Source organism: Pinus tabuliformis, chromosome 4_2, assembly GCF_031772625.1.
Source record: "Pinus tabuliformis cultivar Carrire ecotype Pingquan chromosome 4_2, CPIR1, whole genome shotgun sequence".
NCBI classification, from domain to species: Eukaryota; Viridiplantae; Streptophyta; class Pinopsida; order Pinales; family Pinaceae; genus Pinus; species Pinus tabuliformis.
This window is the reverse complement of record NC_142304.1, coordinates 8617317-8638899: the sequence shown is the minus strand read 5'-3', so window position 1 is coordinate 8638899 and position 21583 is coordinate 8617317. Positions and strand designations below refer to the sequence as shown.

Genomic DNA, 21583 nt, shown 5'->3' with positions numbered 1-21583 from the left:
TCAAGTTTGAAATCGAACTTGAACTTGGTAACTATGCTCCAATGTTCTATTGTTTCCTAGTGTCAAATTTAATCTTTAGAGGATGGTAGTAGGGTTTTCTATTGTTTCGAAGTGTCGAATTATGATATTTGATTTCGTAATCTCTGGAGGATGGTAGTTGGGTTTTCTTGTTTCATGGCAAGATCTATTTATGAGATCTAAGTCCAATTGAAGCCATATTGTGGGGAAAAACGTTTTTAAATATTTTTTGTTGGGAATTTTATAGTTTTGTTTTGTATTTTTCTTCTTTTCTTTCGATGACCAAGAAGCATTGGGTTACCACAACACCTTTTCATGCCTCCTTAATCAATGAGTAAAGAGAATATGGCAGAACGTTGGATGCGGGAAAACTAAACAGTGTTTATCCCTAGTGACATTAATGTTCCTCAAACTAAAGGTAAGGAAACCCTTTCCTCCCATTTTAATTTTAAATGATTTATGATTTAAGCTTATATATCTTGATTCTTTCATCCATGATACTAAGGTATATCAGGAAACCCTTTCCTCCCATTTCAATTTTAAATTATTTATGATTTAAGCTTATATTTCTTGATTCTTTCATCTATGATTCTGAGGTATATCTCTACTGCCTCCAACATCTTATCATGGTATGTTAATGGAATTTCTTATTTATGTATCAAAAAATTTGTGAGATTAAATCTTGGGTAAATAGAAATGCAAGTGCTTATATGTATATTCATGTGCTCAAAAAATAGTTTTAACTAGTTTTTAAATTCATAAGCATTATTTGTATGCTAGATGATTTTGAGAGATTGAAGAAAATAAACATATAATTCCTATAAAAATAAACATAATTTAATAAGAAAATCTTCTAAAATTTAATGTTTACCTGAAATTATATTAAAATCCCAGTGCATTAGTTGAACCTATATTTAGGAAATTTCTTAATACATTACTCAAAATGACTGTATTTGTATAATATATATACATGGTAGTTTTATACCACTGTAATTATATACAACTATCATATATATACATGGATGATTTAATATTGTTTCCTAGTGCCAAATTTATTCTCTGGATGTTAATAGTTGGGTTTTCTATTGGTTCCAAGTGACAAACTATGAGATATTATTTCGCAACCTCATGGAGGATAGTAGTTGGGTTTTCTTGTTTCATAATTCAAAGCCTTTTTGTGGGAAGAAATTCTGTTAAATTGAAGTGAGTTTTTTTTGTTGGAATATCTAATTCCTACTTGTCTCTATTTGTGATTCTCACTAAGTAAAGGAGTTTGTTCCTAGTAGTTAGGATCCATTTCCTAATTTGGTGTGTGGTTGAGAGATTTCATCAACCAACAGATTGTGTGTCCAAAATAGTCTCCCTATCTTAAGACAACACTTTGTATATATGTAATTATATTTGATTAATAATATGATTCTGGATTCTCAGTTTTTAAATTGGTATTAGAGCCGGTGAGGGCCTGGCCTCTCCTGGGCTAAAGAAATAAAGAGTGGGTGATTTTTTTTTTATTTGTCCATCAAAATTTTGTGAGGTTCGTCATGGAGGATGAAGGGGATCATGAGCTGAGAGACAGAGTCCGAGATGTGACAGATGTCGCTCGGGCAGCGGTGATGGATGGCAGGTCGTCTGCTTAAAAAAATACTGGGATTCTCGTTTGCGTGAATCTGCCTGTATATGCTATGAGTCCCCTGTAGCCATGGTTCTTGTTGCTTCTTACTGCACTGAGTCATTGAAAAATGGTTTTAGAAAGGCTCTCAATTGGTGCAGTGGAGGTCAAGCGGGTGCAGCGGTGGTAGCGGGTGTAGCAGTGGCAGTGCCCTACACTCAGTGATTTGAGCCCTGACATGGTTAGCAACTCTGTGGCACAAGAAACTACCAGTATCAGTCAAAGAAGTAGTTCTGGAGGTCACATAAGCTGGAATACAACGGTTCTGCCTCATTTTTGGCAGGAAACTAATAACAGATTGCATCGTTTGTCAGGGGTGCGGTCGTCTGCGCCGGAATCTGATATATCATCAGGGTTCCCGAGGTCAACGACACACTCAAAGGTTGTATCATCAACAACTGGTCATATAATGAATGGGCCAGAACGAGCAATATCCTCTCCACGGTTTGCGAATCAGTTTCAGGAAACACCACTTTCAGGGCCGCAACATTCTGTTTCCCAAATCAAGGTGATGGCCTCATCTTCTCCCTCAAGAGGCCTACCAAGTCCAACAAGGACACGGCTACCACCATCAGTGCCTCCAACGAATTCTTTACACGTACGTTCGCATAGTACATCGTCAGTGCTCGGTGGATCATCTCTGCTAAAGTTTGGTGTTGATGTTCAAAAGAGGAAGAAGGGGACGAGCCAGGTAGAAGAGGCCCATCATCTGCGTATACTTCACAACAGATTAATGCAATGGCGATTTGTTAATGCCAGAGCAGAAGCTGCCATGAATGCTCAGAAAGTCACAGCTGAGAAACTGCTTTACAATGTCTGGGTTACAACTTTAGAATTGCGAAATTTTGTAACAATGAAGCGAATCAAGCTGCTGGAGGCTGCATATTTGTCTGGATTGAGCTTGAATGCGAGGAATGACAAAGTCCTTAAAGCTAGAATGGTGGTCAATGTTGCACTTGGGCTTCAGAGTTTGTCAGACTGCAGAGATAAAGAAATTTGATGCTTTGTTAATCTAAATTTTATTTTTATTTTTTTTATTTCTTGGAATTATGGATAAAATTATTGTGCCTTATTGAGCCTAGCTAACTCAATTTAGGTAAGGTTATTTTGTTAGAATTCGCGACTTTAACAAATGATAGGTTAAGCATGGAGTTCCAAGATTTAATTGACAAAGAAAGAGATGCCCAAGATGTGAAATCTGCAGCAACAACGATCAAATTGTGGTGGACAACGAGGTGAAAGTGTGAATTTGTTCGTGTTTGTGGAATAGACTCTATTATGTTGTAATGTGAATCATAGTTGTAATGTAACCAAGTCTAGGATGTTTTATTGTGGTTTTTTGTAAACTATGTACTTGGTAACTCCAAAAATTGGAGTGTGTTGTAAGCCTTGTAAGGCATGTGTATCCCCATACAGTTCGTGGTAATCTAAAAACCACTAACAGAGCCCTTGGTGGCATGGTTGAGGGTGATCCATTAAAACCCAGAACATGGTTACGAGTAATCCGACAAAACTCGGGTTAACAATGATGGAGGGGGATTTACAGGTACAAGTACATATGTGCAGTTATAATGGTTGGAAGAACCATGTACGCGAAGGACATCCTACAAGACTGGCAGTTGTAGTGGTTAGTACCCATGCATTTTGGCGGATGGTTGCTCTTTTATATGGACATCAACATATTCTTTTTTGGTATATTTGACCACAACTAGATTTTGCAAACTGATATCGAGACAAGTACTCATTAAGGGGGAGTGTTGGAATATCTAATTCCTACTTGTCTCTAGTTGTGATTCTCACTAAGTAAAGGAGTCTGTTCCTAGTAGTTAGGATCCATTTCCTAGTTTGGTGTGTGGTTGAGAGATTTCCTCAACCAACAGATTGTGTGTCCAAAATAGTCTCCCTATCTTGAGACAACACTTTGTATATATGTAATTGTATTTGATTAATAGTATGATGTCCAAAATAATGTCCCTATCTTGAGACAACACTTTGTATATATATAATTATATTTGATTGATAATATGCATCTGGATTCTCAGTTTTTAAGTATTTTTTGGTTGGGCATTTTACATTTTCATTTAGCTTCGATAACTAAGAATCATTGGTTACGAGAGGACCTTTTCGTGAAATAATTGGTTACGAGAGGACCTTTTCGTGAAATAATATGGTAGGACGTTGGATGCACACTGTTTATCCTTCATGATGGTGATGTCATTATATCTTTATTGCCTCCAACTAAAGTCAAAGAAACCCTTTCCACCCATTTTAATTTTAAATAATTTCTTATGATTTAAGCCTATATCTTATTTCTTGATTTCTTTCTTTAGTCATTAGTTTCATCCATGATTATGAGGTATACTTGGATGCCGCTTATTATGGGATTATGGACGGAACGGGAAGAGGTGAAGCAGCTACTTCTACTTCCTTGATACTCATGGGTGAGTGGGTGAGACAACTACCACTTTAGAGATAGAAGTTTTTCATCTACCCATACTTGTTCAGCCTCTCATAGAAGCTTATAGAGGGAATAGAAAGGTTTATTTCATAACCCACTAGCTAAGAGAAGGTTTTCTTTATCTTCCCACTAGGATAGTGATGGGCGGTACGTTTCAACCATTGACAGAGTGACAGGTGGTGACTGCACTGCGGCTCAAATTAGCGATGCTCATGGGATTTATCGCTATGAATATTCAATGAATGGCTATGCTTCTCGAACTTCACCAATAGCCTATTCACTTTGACGGTTCCACTTTATAGCAGTGGGTACCAAGATCCTACAATGTTTCCCCACTGGAAGCCATTGAAGCATATGAAAGAACCATAGTCATTAGATTCAGTTCCAGGCTAGATCCACGTTTTCCCTCCTTCATGAACCGAGCAATGACTGCCGTAGCCTCCGACAAAAAATAAATAAATCATTCGGTGGTCTCGTTTTAGAATCTACTACGTTTCACATTACATACAATGCATTCTTCGCACATCGATGGCAACAAAGTTACCAGAAATTGATCATTTGGCCAGCTTCGCTCGCTGGGGAAATGGAACGAATTCTTATGAAGAATGCGCTTTAGGATTTGGTGACAAGAAACGATCTAAAATCGATTGTTTTCTGGGTATCACCGATTGGGAAATGTATTTCGTTTTGTTACATACTTAGCACCCTTAGGGATTCGAAAACAAGAAGTTATTTAGAATCGATCATTCGGCTTCGTTGTTGTTGGGCATCTCTTCGGTCGGGGTATTTAGCAGCTAACGAAGCTTCGTGACCCTATCTTACCCTATTGATTAAGTTTACCGAGTCTCAGATACAACTGACTTTCGAACTGGAATTGGTCTTCATAGCGGATCAAGACATAGATTTGTTGAAGTTATTAAAGTTATGGTCAAGCTAGTTAGTCCCATGCATCATATAACAAGAAATTGCACAACCTCAATCAAACATTCCACAGATCAACCGTATCCTGACATCCATTACTATATTTGTATAATATATGTACATGGTATTTATATACCATTTATACTGACATCCGTTACTGTATTTGTATAATATATGTACATGGTATTTATATACCACTGTAATTTTGTTTGCACATTAGTAAGGTTCCTGTTCTATCCTAGTCAGTCACCTTTCAAACACAGTTTGCTGTAATGAGTGGGCCCCATCACAATTAGTTCTGAGACTCAAAATGTAAAAAGGTAAATATAAATATAGAACTATGTGTATGGTGTTTGTTATTGGTAGTTTCCAAACTACAAATAAAAAAATAACCATGATAGAATACGTTTCATTCATCTTTATTCACGCATAGCCTCACCCATATGGTTTTTCTTTCACAATTTGCGCCAATTTCCAATAGATTCAATATTTGTTTAAATCCTAGGTTGAAAATTTCCAATAGATCCAAGTATAATTTCACACTTATTGTTTCAAAATTCTAGTCTATGCACCCTGCTCTGCATTGGACAGTCTAACTGTTCAGATCATTGATTGTACAGGAACACATTGACTGTACATGAAAACGTTCTACTGGTAAACTCATTATATTGTCAAACTTGTAAACTTATAAGATTGTCAAATTTCTACACTATCCAGCCCTGCCCCTCCTTGGACGATCTAATTGTTCAGATATTATACTCAAAATTTTACTCGGAATAGTTCAGACAATGTCCATAGAAAGACCCTAACAATATTCACCGGTAGATAAATACTCTGGTCAAAGCCGACTCAATCACATAGTGGGCCGGTCGCTGAGCCTGTGGATAGGCATCACTGGAAACAGTCACCCAATTGCCCAGAAGTTAAGAATCGACTTGAATATTAACATATGTGACACATGGCGGGCCCTTCGACAGCAGGAGAAGATACGAGATCACACATTTGGTCTACGGTGGCCAACAGTTCAATCCCCAGGCGCCCTTAACAGATTTATGTGACACACAGAGGACCCTTCGACAACTGGAGAAGATACTAGATCACCCAGATGGTCTATAGTGGCCAACAGTTCAAGCCCCAGGCACTCTTCTTTGAACAGATCCAACACCTTGCTTTCATACGCTCTGCAGAAATTTGGTTGTTGTGGTAATCCCCATGGCAGTATAAGCCATGAGCGACTTATACTCACCCAGTAATTCCTCAGGAAAATCATCCACATAAGGCTTCAGATTCATTCCAGCCATAGATGCAGATACAGAGTCTTTTCGTCATGCACAGACACAACATCAAACACCAGAGCATCAAACACTAGAAGAGAATGGTATGAAACCAGAGCTCTCCTACTTTCACTGCATATGATGGGATGGTTTACCCCTTTATGGTTACAGTTCACTGCATATGATGGGATGGTTTACCCCTTTATGGTTACAGTCCAGAAGAACTGCCTTAACCACAATCACTGCATATTCTTCCGGACTGTAAGAAACAAACATAGGAGAGAAAGAAGAATTGGTACCTTCATAATCAATACCAGGCCTTTCTCCAATGTCAATGATATTCATATTGGCACCCAAATTAACCAACTCACCATATATATATACGCCACTTCACTCGCACCATTATTAAAATCTTCAATGCATGGATCTGAGACGCAATATGGAAATGAAGAAGTTGGATTGTACGCTGGAGACAATCGAGCATCCCCAATTTCTGCAATTTCCGAACGATGCCAACCATTTCCAAAATCCTGAGCCCAACTTACTGGATGTTGCGTTGAAATGGCCTCCATGTTTTGTCATCAACTTGACTCAAACCCCAATAACAGGCCTCGTCATTAACTTACTTGCGTTCAGATTGAGGGAAAAATCCAATTCTTCTTCTTACTCCAACACAATAATGAAGTTAAAATTTAGGCATCTTTCACGCAAAATATGGAGCTACCCAACCCTCGACTCTCCACAATGTAGAAGAATGGGAAACAAACTAGGAGACAAGTGCAGTAGAAGTGCCTACACCACTGCCATGGAAAAGAAGGGGCTCGGAAAAATCGGAACACTAAGAGATAGCTCCCTGGGAAAGGCATAGCTACTGAGGGGTTATGATGGGGAGACTCCAGAACTAGTAAGGAAGCCAAAGGCATGGATCTATGATGGGGAGATCTCCAGAACTAGTAAGGAAGCCGGAGGCATGAATCGTTATTGTAATGAATTTCTAGCTAACGAACTTCCAACGTCCATCCTAGTGTTTGTTGTAACTAACCTCCAATGCACCGTTTCCATGGTCTATGATTATCAAACGATGGAATTTCTTTTAATCGTCAAACCCTCAAATCGAAGACAGTGCACAATGGCACATGAGGATTTCTTTCCAGAGGGAAACACATTACAACATAATTATGTAATTAATTATTAATTTATTTTCGGATAATGTTTTTTTAGCGTTATATCAATTTTTAATTAATTAATTTATTTTCGGATAATGTTTTTTTAGCGTTATATAAATTTTTAATTTTAAAAATGTAATAATTGATAATTATTTATATTACAATATTTAAAAATGTGTAATAATTTTTATTACAATATTTAATAATGTATATATCAAAATATTTATAATTACATACTGAAATGTTAGTTTTTGTTATAGAGAGAAGGGTTTTAAAAAATGAATGTGATTATAAATATATATCTAACATTATACTATTAAAGTTGATATATGTATAATTTAATATTGACATTCATTTGCAATGATGTTAATGAGTTTTTTTTATATGGAGAGAGGGGTTTCAAAAAATGAATGTGATTATAAATATATATCTAACATTATACTATTTAAGTTGATATATGTATAATTTAATATTAACATTCATTTGCAATGATGTTAACTTTAATGCTTAACATGTATTGAGATAAGAAAAAAAAATTGTTTAATTGAATTTTCAAAAGGTAAGACATTACTTTTATTTCTTAAAAAACAAATTGTATTAAAATGTGTGAAGGTTAAAAATGTTTGTAGTGTCAAAAATATTTTTAAATTGATTATCTCTAAGATAATTATGTTCATAAAGGAGTCACACTTTTTGATTTAAAGAAGGTTTTTAGAATTTTCCTTGTCCAAGGCCTAGAGCTCATGTTCTTTCTTTCTCTAGTTCCTTATTATACTAGATATTTTCCTTAATATGTCAGTTAATATTATTTTTAATATTCTCCTTATTTTTCAAAATGAAGTCTTTATTTATATCCCAATGATCTATCCAAGAACAAGCATCATATGCCATCCCCATTTGAGTTGAAGGTGTTCTTTGCTAGAGTTTGATGCAATTTTAGAATTCCTCGTCTTCCAGGTTTTGCCACCACTTCTTATACCTTATATATTTTTTTTATTTTTATTTTGTGACCCAGAGGAACCCAGTATCCCGCCTAGCACGTAACTACCAGTAAACCTTTGGGGGGCTATGATCTGTCCTCCTCCCCGTACCTCGAGTCGCAATAGGGGGATTTGATCTTGGATCTCTTGAGTTTCAATGATTTCACATATCTCGGATTACCAATTGACCTGCCCCCCCGAAACATATTTCCTTTCATTTTTATATTATATGTTATCGATTATCTTTTGGTCTATTCTATGTTTCTCCCTGGCTCTTTGGATTTATTTCATCCACAAACTTCTTACCCATATAAAATAATAGTAGTAGAAATAGTCTCAAAGAGGATTTCCTTTAATGCCATATGCAAATATTTGTTGAGTTACAATTGTTCTTAAGTCCATACTAATTTTTCCACCCTTCATTAATCCTTTCTCAAAGCTATAATTTTCCATTTGAGCTTGTGATGGGTATAGGTTCTTAGATGTTTGTAGGAAGACACATCCATGTTGTTGTTGTCATATGTAAGAAAATGTTAGAGAATATAACTCCTACCTATCTTAAGTGCGATGAATGGTTTGAGAAAGAGTTTGTTCATAGTTTTTATGAGGTTATTATATCTAGTTGGTTTGAGAGATTTTCTTAACTAGATGCCTACAATATTGGTGTGTAGTTGAGATATTATCTCAACCAAGTGTATTATGTGATCAATATAGTTTCTCTATATTAATATAACACTCAACTATTTATATTGTAACATTATTTGATTAATACAAGTATACTTTTAAATATTAAATTTCTATTAGAGTACATCTGGACTTGATTCCCTTAGTAAAACCCATGAAATTGGAAAACAAGAGTACAATGGTGATATTTCCTGATTGTATATTTTCGTTATGTCTTTGAAATGTTTTGTGTGCATGGATTATTCTTGGGAATGGTTGTTGCATGTCCATCATTTTTTGTAATATGTAGAGTGTCATTGTTGCATGGAAGGAAAGTAGTCATTTAGAGAAAAGCATGAACAATTTTAAGAGAGCTACTATAAAAGTTTTCATCCTATGTCAATAGATATGTGCGTCACAGATCTAAGCATGAGGCTACACTAAGAAATACAGATATGCTGGTATAAATTGAATAACGTGGACCTACATTAAGGAGAGAGACCTGCATGTGGACTAAACGAATTTATAATTCAGATTTCACTAATTTTTCTACTCACTGTGGAACAACACACTCACTTCCTAGAAGAAATGACAAAAGGAGATTTTTTCTAATCATAGAGTAGATATTGACATTATTTTTGGACATATAAATCGAATATATCTATCAACACTAGTACTCCCATTTTTATTTGTTGTTCACTACTATAACTTCGTGAATGTTACTAAATGTTTTTCTTGAGAAACATAAATAATCGTATCGATACTCCACCACTACACTCCATGGTGTTGAATGCATTTTTTTCATTTTCATCAAAACACAAACAGTGGATTTTTGTGTCCAATTACTATGCACCAATTTAACTACTATAAAATATACATCCTCTAACTCTTAACTTTTTTTGTCCTTAAATTTTTTGTTTGTGCATATGATACTACATATATATACACATATAATTATTATTTTAATATGATTGATTAATATTTAGATAGATAGCATTCTTTTGAATTTATATGAATGATTGACATAAAACAAGTGGGTAACAACATAAATTAAAAGGATGATACACATAAGTAGCCATCAATCCATGTCAAGTGTTAAACCACTTACACACACTCCACTATGGATATTATTATTTTATCATTAGGATTTGTTTAATAACATTGGACAATATTATGTCTTACCAAGCCCAAAAACCATAACTCGTTTCATATAACACTTATTCATATCATATATTTATTAATAAAATAAATTTCAACAATATTCATGATAATCATGTCTCTCTTATGAAATTAAACTTGGGTGGAAGAGATAACAACCATTCTTCGTAACCAATCAAAATGACCCAAATTTACAACATCACATATTCAACTATTTTTAAATTAAAAAGATAAAAAAAAAAACCAATGATATACATTTGTGTTTAAATAATAATTTATTAATTACTTTTTCTTTATTAAATAAATTACAACATAATGTTGAATACCATTTTTCTTGTTCCTTTATCCCATAAGAAAAGTATATATTAGCCAATAAAGTCACCAACACTTAAAAAGAAGCATTTAAATGATATATGAATTTAGTTGTCATTTTATTTTATCTTAATCGATTTTTATATGAATACCAATATATAATAGATATTGTGGCAAAGACCATTTATCTTCATCAAATAACTATATTGACTTATAAGAAAATTTATACATAAACATATGTTATTTGTGTTCAAATTATATTTAATATAAAATGAAAAGAACAATACTATTATTGCTATTGACACTTCAAACTATGTCTTACTCCATCCATATTTCCGTAGTAAAACATTTTATAATTAAAAAAAAAAAAACATAAGTTCTTACTTTCTACATGTTTATTTATTCTTATGCTAATGCTAGTTTCTCCTCTTTTTAAAACTTAGTAATCACTAATAATTCTACTCATTGATTACTAGAATATATATATAATGATTACTAGAAAATATATATATATATATATATATAGAAATGAAACAATAGTTCATTCTAGTTAATATCTTAGATACTTTCTTATTTTATTTCCAAAAATCGTCAATAAATAAGTAAATGGTTTTCAATTATTTTTTATTTTTCTAAATTTCTCTACACGTGAAATTCCATGAATCTAACAATAGACTAATTTGTAGTAACAAGAGAACATATTAAAGTGCATATAACATTCTTTTTAAAATTTCTTTTATACTATCTACAATGTTATGATTTATCAGTGTTTTCTTCAAACTTATTATTACTTCCATATTTGCTACCATAACTAATACTTCTATATTTGCTACCATAACTAATACTAAAAAATATGCTTCTAGAATTAGAAATTTATTTAATACATTTTACACCGCTAACTTAATATCAAATTTCTCCACAATTATTCTATTTTTAAAACTAAAATAATTCATCAATAATAAAAAAGCATAAACATATCTGCAAATAGGTATGATAAGTTCAATCCTTCCACGTTCCTCACAACCACAACTTTTAGTAATGGGAATGACTTCCAATTACTACATGTTTCCCCTAAGACCACTTCTATGATGTAAAAAGACTTTAGTCTAGCCTCTTCACTTTCTTGATTCTCGCTTTCCTTTTCCTAGTCTTCAAATTCTCATTTCTTGGTACTTCTTCCTAACACCTCTCTCCAGGTGCTCCTATAGAAGAAAGCATCACCTATTTATATTTAGCATAATTAGTTTCTTTTCCATGGCCTCGAAACTAACTTACCAAAAAATTTGGTGGCTAATTCTACACATACACTAATTTTTTCCTATGCTATTATAATAATAATAGCTGAGAAAATTAGGTTTTTAATATTTTTTCCAAATTTCAGGTTTACCCTAAATTTTTCTTTTTCACATGTGGTTTAGTTATATAGCTATAAAACCTTTTTTTATTTATTTAATTAATTATAATATTTACATTGTTAACATGTTATTGAAAAAAACTAATAACAAAACTATACTAAATTATTTTCATATGGGTTATCACATTTCTTCCCCCCTTAAGTTTCAACACTATCCCGGATGTTACAATACATTGGATGACCTTAAAATAATGAAGAAAATGGCTCATGGATTTCATTTTCCATTTCCCAAGCGGCCTCTTTAGGGCTAGAGTGCTTCCACATAGGCAATAAAAATTGTGAGTATTTCAAAACAATAAAAAAGTCATCAATACTTATGCATATAAGCTACTCATAAGTAGTTCTCAACTATCTTGTATCAAGCATTCATATAATGCATTACAACAACAATTATGACCACCTCATGATATCGATTATCACTAAAGTGATTCTTAGTTTATTCCTTCAATGCATGGGAAGTATAACCATAATTAAGTGCATACTTACATTGATTCCACCAATAGATTTGATATAGCTTATGGGGTTTTGTTTTCTTAGGTTTAACTGACCTATTAATGAAATATTCCTCGTATTTATTCCATCTTCATATGGAAAATTATCATATGTTGTAGTACCATAAACTCATTACAAATCTAACTTATTGATGCTCATATGAGCTCTCATCTAAGTTCTTCATCCATACACCAAAAGGAAGCACTTCCCTTTATCCTTCCTCATGAAAAAAACTTTGTCACATCATCATTCGCCCTAGATTCATAGTTAAAACAACAACCATTTTAAGCATTAGAAAATGTTCATTTTTCATAATGCAATAATCCAACCTCAGCCATTATGAAACAACAGTTCCACATAGTGCTTCACATGCTCATCAACACACATGCTTCAAAATTCATACTAACTCTTAGGAATTTAAATAGAATGTTCTCTTTCATACATAATAAGCTTGGCATGATCTAATCATTTAAGCTAATAAATTCAATATTCTAATGCTCTTCTCATGGACATAAGAAACATATTTATACTAAGTTTATGCAATTAATATAACAAGACGAAAAATGGGTAGTGAACTCTCCTTATCAATCCCTTTGTCTGAGTTTTGAATTCGATCATCATGGTTCATCTGTATGATGGATTCTTATAAAATGTACACTAAAATTCCCATTGGCCTTAAAGTTTAAGGAGTTCCTAATGCTCATTAGCCTTAATGCTATTTGAGGAATGATACTGTTGATGTCAAATCATTCATCTTGGTTTTCCCATTTCCTTATCAGATTTGAAAACAAAATATTGTGACATGGCTTTGTTGGATAATAGATAAACCAACAATCCCTTGTGTTTCATGACATGGACTAACCGCCTCTTGTGGATCCTTATCTTTGGCGATGCGATCATTAAATAACACCTACAGGTTTTAGTCTAATGACAATTGTGATTCCTAACAAGTGGTATCAGAGCGTAGGTCACGATTTCGATACACACCAAGCTCGTGTTGGGGGGGAGATTGTTAGACATCAGATAAACCAATGCTCCCCGTGTATTTCATAACATGTACTAACCACCTCTCATGGATCCTTATATGTAGTGATGTGATATATGACTAACACCTATGGATTTTGGTCTATCGACAATTGTGATTCCCAACAGGCTCTCTCCCTTGTGCATTACAATTATCTTTATAGGCTACTTGATCTACTTGAACCAACACTTTAAATTACCTACGTAGACATAATTTTAAGGTTGCTCAAAATCGAAAAAAGAGTGGGAAGATTTAGACAATAACCATATGTTCAAATACTTTAATAAGAAGAAACATATACGAGGCCATGAATACAATGCACACAATGTTTGATAACAGAGTTCATCTAGTGTGGACTACATCTATGGGCCATCATTCAATAGTGGGAAGGCCACCTCATTCATCTCAGTAACGAAAGACCAGTACATGGAAAACTACATCATTGTACCTGCAATCCTCGGAGTGACTTCAAATTCAACTGCTCAAAACACAGTAGTCACAAGAACAATAAGTATGTCTCATCCACCTAAGAATTTTAACTATAAATATGACCCACTTCTGAAAGGTGCATTGTTGTCCCAAACTTTGTTCCTAACAATTAATGAATAATATGTGTTTCTGCCATGACCCCTGAGATCCACTACTCAGATGCAAAAAATGACTGCACTATTGTGATCCTTATGAAATTATGGTTAAAATGAGTATAAACGCGATCCCATTCTAACATTGTCAATTCTAGCACCTTAGGGAATGTTTCAAATTCCTCCATATATTCTGCATAAAAATATTCCTGGAATATTCCTATAGGAATCATGCCATTAGGGTTTTGCCGCATGCATGGTTTCACTAGGCTCTAAGTACCACCCTCCCAGTTCTGATAACCATTCTGCTCCACCCATGACTCTTCATCCCCATCATATGGAAAATGTCATGAGTTTTTATATGTGTGCACCGACAATATTAACAAAGCTAGTCAGCTATGCAGTTAGGTTACCACGCCATATGGAAAACATTGACCCCAATGGGGCCGCAGTAAAAATACTTCACATTCCATTTATATGTATAAAAAATTCCTTTTTGGTTGAACTTGTCATTTGAATTGGACCTTGAATCACATAATCGTGTGTTCATATATCCATTGGTAACTAGGCCCGAACCATATTTTATATTAAAAAACAACAATCATTTAAAGCATTAAAGAATCTTCCCAATAGTTTGTTATATATGGTATGAAACATATACATACTCCCACCATAATTGATTTAAATATATTAAATCATATGCATGTCATTGGTTTGTTTTGATATGGTTATATTAGTAACCATTTTTATAGTTTTAAAATGGGTTTTTTGTTTAAATATAATATAACCATGTTTGTTTTATATGGTTTTTGTTTTATATGGGATTTTAAAATTATTTTATTGTTTTCCTGTTTCGCAGGGTCCAACGAATCAATGACTTGGTGAAAAATGTTAATTAATGGTAGGTAAATAGTTGGTTCCCATGTAGCATGCTATAGCCCCTCCTTCCCTCCTTGTGCTATCAACTTCAAATTGTGATATGTTGGTCTTAAGAATTGGGATTTGAGTGTCATTTGTGCCACTAAAATCATAATTGTAGTTGGTTTTATGTTGATAAAGGGTTCGAAAACACCTTTCCTTGTAGTTTGGTTATCACCTACAAAGAGAATAAAAACAACTAGATGATGTTAGTGCTTGAGTAAGAACCAATAAAGCATGAATGAGATAAGAACAATACATGAAGAAGATTAAACAAAATTAAAACAAAGAACATGAAACAATGCTTAAATGAAGCATAAACACATCAACAAAATACATAGGAACAAAATTCCCTTTATCAATTTTTGTAAAAGAGCTACAATGAGATATCAAAGCACGTGAAGAGAAATTCTTGAGCAAAGGTCATCAAGGTCTCTTAGCAAGGAACTCCTTTCTTCAATATCCTATGCAAACTCTCTCTCTCTAAAAGAATCTAAGAGAAATCTCAATGATGATGAAACTCTCTCGACAATGCAATGCATCATTTCCTTGGGGCCATTTTTCCAGCATAACATGCTCAAAATTCTTCCTTTCTTGGCCAATGGCTTGTTTATATAGAATTTGAATCCACGATTCCATCCTTTAGCCCTCTAATGAGAAAATGACTAAAGAGAATGATAAGAGGATCCCTTATGGGCCAAATATCTCCAAGTCAACTTGAAATTGACTTTCCTTGGGTGGTACATGCTAGTGAATCCCAACTCAAATTGTGTGAAGTGGTCATAGACTAGTGAATCGGAATTTGAACTATCGAAGAAAAAGTCGCACAATTGTTAATTTATGCTTTTGGAGAGCCCATGCAGATTTATTTTTTAACTTGAACCTTGGAAAAATCTTGATTTTTTTGGGTTTTATGATGTCTTCAGCTATAGAAACTTCACTTGTAATTTTTTTTGTTTGACTCTGGGTTTTATCTCACCGGTACACATGTGTGTACGGTTTTTCCCTATTGATAATAACGACGAGAACTACAACTTAGTGCCAATTTTTTTGAGATTTGAGGACTTCGAAACTTGAGCAATCATTCCTCCCCACTTAAGGTATTTTGGTCCTCCAAAAGTATAAACAATACTACAATCTCACTCTGCATAACAAATGTCTATTAAAGTTCATACTTTCTTCTCCTTCACATTTGTACTTCGAAACCAGAAGTGATGAAACTGACACTTGTATCAATACGTAAATATGTAATTTCCAATACATGTCCAACATGAAATATTCCAAACACGTCCATACTTTCCAAGAGTTTACAAAACACTCATGGTCAAGTTTTACAACATAACCCATACCCTTTTTTATTCAACTAGAATGCCAAAATATCACCATGATGCATTCAAAAGTGATTTTATACACCTCATCACTTTTACAAAGACTTTTGTAACATGTGATTTACAATGGTGGCCATGCTCAACTACTTGAAAAGGCTACCCATCTCTTACCTAACCAAATTAATGGGATTTATTCCTATATATGGCTTCCTTATTGAACTTCTTCATTGGTTTGTTCCTCCACAAGTGCTTTGATATTATCCCTTTCCTTCTTTGGGCTAGCTCTATATGGAGCTTCCAATATGTGGCTTTCTAATGCCCACCCTTGTTGCAATGACTACAATGGATTTTACTGCTCCAAAATTTATTGAACTTCTTCCTTGAATGACCATCTTTGGTATGACTTTCGGAAGGATAAATGGACTTAGTTCTTCCTTTGGAATGCTTGCTATCACTAGAAGGTGGTGATGTGATTTTCACTATCTTGGATTTGTCACTTAAATATTCTCATGTCTCTTCCATTTTAACATAGTCCAATCCTATACATCGACGTAATCCCACCACTTGGATGGGATTCATAATTCCTTGGTCATTAAGTCCTAGCCCCTTTGATTCATATCCCATTTTCTTATCTTTGAACTAATTATTGTATTTTTCTTTTTAAATGCACTAAAATAATCATCAAAATAAGAACATGAAACTCAAGAATCAATGTTTACTTCAGTTGTTGATTATGAAGCGAGTGATGATGGATTTGTTAAGCCTTCACTTCACTTCATATTTTCTAAGGTCTTGTTGTCGTGGCTACAACCACCCTCTGAAATTTTTCCTTAGATTCATTTTGGAGCCTCCCTACCAACCTTTCACAGTAGCATGTCTTGCCTTGTCAAGTACACAAGCTTTAGTGATTTTCTTGCAGAATGACAGTCTGTCCATCAAAACTTGTTGCATCCCCCCCAAAGGTTGTTTCACCAGACTTGGTCAAGCTACAGGCTGAGCAGCTCTATCATAACTCTACTTACTCACAAATGTTATTTACATTTCAAAAACCACATTAAAAAAAAAAAAAAACTTTAACAAAACCCTGATCATGTTTAAGGTTTAAATACACTACATAAATGTGACACGTAATACAGATGACATGGTAAAATTTTGGTCTTCATCAATTCCCTTCAGTCTTGCTTTCCATGTTGATGCGATTAGTAACTGATCTCATTAAGAGACTGTACCATAAAGTACCCCTTTTTCCTATTATCCGTCAGCTGTATTTAAGTCTGGGGTTCGGTTCTTAAGTTATACATTAATTTTTTACCATAATCGTTATGCATCTGGATCGTTCGATGGGTTGATTTGTGTGTACACTGGCTCGGCCATGGCTATGTGGCACAAGCAGGCTGTCTCTCCACAGCTGTGCACCTTGGGATGCTCTCCACATCAACAGTGGATCGCTCAGACCTTTGATACGATGGCTAAGCTTACTCCCGCAGAATTTAACATTCTTCAAATTGGAAATAAGGGACTCATTTGAGAACTTTGCTCTTTGGTGCTAGCTGCTCTCCTGCTCCTTCAGCTGGTATGTTCGGATTGCTGGTGATACCCTATCTCAGGATGACTACCTCAAGGTACCGAGTTGCAGATTTGCTTTACCTGTGTGGATGACTCTTCGCTTCTCCTCATGTAAGTTGCTTTGTAAGGTATTTTCCTTCATTTTACTTTGTTTACTCACAATTCTGTTAACAGAGATCGTTGATCCCTTGATTCTCTCTTGCACTTTTGCTACAGGGTTAGTGGATACAGTCCCGGGAATTTCCTGGTGTCAACAAGAGGCACCCAGGGTTACTACTATATGTCACTACCACACAAGACTTCCGGGTAAGCTTCCAGAGTCATGGGTGTTGGTCTTTGAATTCTTGGATGAAATCTGGCTCCGCTGGATATGTTGCTTCTAGTTGTTGGTTAAGTTTCTACAGTCTCTTGCCTATCTCGAGGGTTTCCCTTGCTTCTCGATGTTTCCACTCTCCTCTGACTGAGGGTTTCATTTTGGTTTTCTATAGCTCAGATTTCACTAGCTTGGTCCGCTTGTTTCCTCAAATTTTACTGGGACTATCTCAGCTCCCCGAGGTTATTTAAGATGTAAAGTTGTTTATCAAGGCCGAGGCATTTTATTCTCATACTGTTCTATTTTCTATCAATTATTGAAAGAGGTCGTGGCCATGTGATCTGTATGGATATACAGTCTTCTGGCCTTTACAGTCCTTCTAAGTTATAAATTAATATGTTGTAAAAGCTTAGGGTTTGTATGTATGAACATTTTTGCTACCTGGAATATAATTACAGTTTATGATAGTTTGGTTTGGTTTCCATTAAGCAAATGCTTTTCTACTTCTTGTTCCTTTAATTATGATTCTTCACTGGTCATTGAGATATTATTACTGCTTTAAAATAATCCTCGCAATGGACCCAAGAATTTATTTTGCGAGTAAAGATACGGTGGTTAGGCAGCTATGACTGTTTATGTGAATTGCTCTATCTTTTAACAACGTTGAATGCTTCTTTTCCATTTGAGTACCAAATTAGAAATGGAACTGGAAAAGGGTTTTATAATCTTCTCTGTTTCGCTTAAATCACTTAAAATAGTTGAGTGAGGGTTTATTATAATTATCCCTGTTTTCGCATGATTTATTTTAGATTAAGCTGAGAGAGGGTCTATATAATTTCTTCTATTTCCGCATGAATTATTTCGAAGAAGCTGAGAGAGGGTTTATATAATTTCTTCTATTTTCGCATGAATTATTTTGAAGAAGCTGAGAGAGGGTTTATATAATTTCTTCTATTTTTCACATGAATTATTTCAAATAAGTTGAGAGAGGGTTTATATAATTTCTTCTCTTTTTTCACTTGAATGATTTAGAATATTGAGAGAAAGGGTTGTCACTGTAGGGTTCCATCCCGTATTATGGCCCAGGTGGAACCTTCCAGCGACTCTTGTCAAATTTGTTTGAAATCCTTTATTCTAGCAAGACCTAGTTTTACACCTGTCAAAAGATCTTTATTAACCCAACACAGGGTTACTACAAATATGTTTTCATTTTTTGGCACATTCTACTATCTAAGTGTTTTTTTCATACATGTTAGTTTTAAGTAATACTCCTTAGGTACAAGAATACACCCACCCTAGTTAAATGGAGTTCATAGTTCTTAAGCAACTTTGATTATACAGATTATCTCAAACAGAAACTCTACCTCAATATAACAGTACATTTGCCAGCACTGCTCAGCTAAACATCAACAGCATGTTTAATTTAATCTACCATTCAGTTCAGTTAATAACCCTGCTTCAATAATGGGGTCATTGCTAGCTTCACACAACAAGACTCCTACATTCTCATGTTTTACTTCTATAAGCCTATTGCAATAGTAACAACTAATTACCTGATTAAGAGCTACAGCTCAACATGTTTAATTATATTCATAAACTCATAATGTTTTCAAATACAAATGAAAGTACTTGTCCAGCAAGTGGGATTCCAGAAGAGTTCCACATACCTGAGTTTTCCAAGAAAACAAATAAGACTCCAAGATAAAGTTCACCTCCAATATCTGATGCTTTCACCACCCAACCATGAGATTCGTCCTTCGATACCCCATCTCCCCCTAAGCACACTCGCAAGACAACTGTCATCTACAATTATTCCGCACACTGTGCTCATGCTATCTGGTCATCACCAGACTTAGCATTTCTTTCCCCTTATCATCTGACCTTCAGCATGGTTTTTCCTCCCCTCACTCCTTTTTCTTGGAGCATTTTCCAGTTAGGGAGGGTAGTATAGGGTTTCTTTCAAGCAACTGCCTCTCTAAATTCTTTCCAACAGAAGTTGCAAAATCCACCAATCATCCAAAATCCTTTCTCATTTAAAAAAATTACTAATATTATTTAATTCAACAAATAATGACCATAAATGTTCAGTTTGTTTTATTGTGGTAAAATAAAAATAATTACAGTTTTTCGGAGCATTACATCTCCCCCCTGACATCAAACATCGTCCCAATGTTTTCTGGTTGCAAATAGCCCTAGATAAGCTTCTTTTATGAGCTTCTCATCCTCCCAGGTGTTCTCCTCTGGCCCAAAGTGTTGCCACCGCACTTTAACCTGGGAAATGGCTCGTTTCTGCAGCATTACTTCTCTCCGATCGAGTATAGTTAGTGGCTCGACCAGGAATTCTCCTTACCCTCCTGCATTAATACTCCCCCTACTCCTTCCTTACTTGCATCTGTACACACCACATAATCCTTACTCAGATCTGCTATGCTTAATATTGGTGTCGTGGTGAGCAGATGCTTGAGCTGCTCAAAAATTCTTTGGCATTTGGTGGTCCATTTAAAGGTTTTTCCCTTCTTCTGCAGGGAGGTGATAGGATAGGCCACTCTCGAAAATCCTTCCACAAACCGTCTATAGTAGCCAGCTAACCCCATGAAGGATCTTATATCTGCTACGTCCTTCGGTATTGGCCATTCCATTATAGTCCTTATCTTCTCGGGATCCACCGCGATTCCTTCTTTGGTAATAATATGCCCTAAGTATTGAATTTGTTCCTTGAAGAAATCACACTTGCTATACTTGGCGTACAACTGATGTTTTCAGAGAGTTTGCAGGACCAGCTTGAGGTGTTCCTTATGTTCCTCAATAGTCCGGGAATATATCAGTATATCATCAATAAAAATTAACACAAATTTGTCTAAGTACTGATGAAATACACTGTTCATTAAACACATAAAAGTTGCGGGGCCGTTGGTCAACCCAAAGGGTAATACCACGAACTCGTAATGTCCATAACGAGTCCTAAAGGTAGTTTTGGCTATATCCTCCTCTTTGATTCTGATCTGGTGGTATCCCAATCGTAAATCTATTTTCGAGAATACGGTTGCCCCTTTTACTTGGTCAAAAATTTCATCAATCCAAGGTAAGGGGTACTTGTTTTTTATTGTCAACTTATTCAGTTGACGGTAGTCCATACACATACGGAGGGTTCCATCCTTCTTTTTGATGAACAGCACAGGAGATCCCCAAGGTGACACACTGGGGCAGATGTATTTCTTATCCAACAGTTCCTGCAGTTGCATTTTCAATTCTGTCAGTTCTGGTATGCTCATACGATAGGGCATTCGGGACACCGGTGCTGCTCTTGGCACCAACTCAATAGTGAAGT

General features: G+C 34.9%; 1 pseudogene; it reads right to left on the bottom strand.

Annotated features, from left to right (window-relative positions):
• Positions 1–5919: 5919 nt before the first annotated feature.
• On the bottom strand, positions 5920–20058 carry LOC149168124 (arginine decarboxylase-like; annotated as a pseudogene).
• Between the last annotated feature and the right edge of the window lie 1525 nt (positions 20059–21583).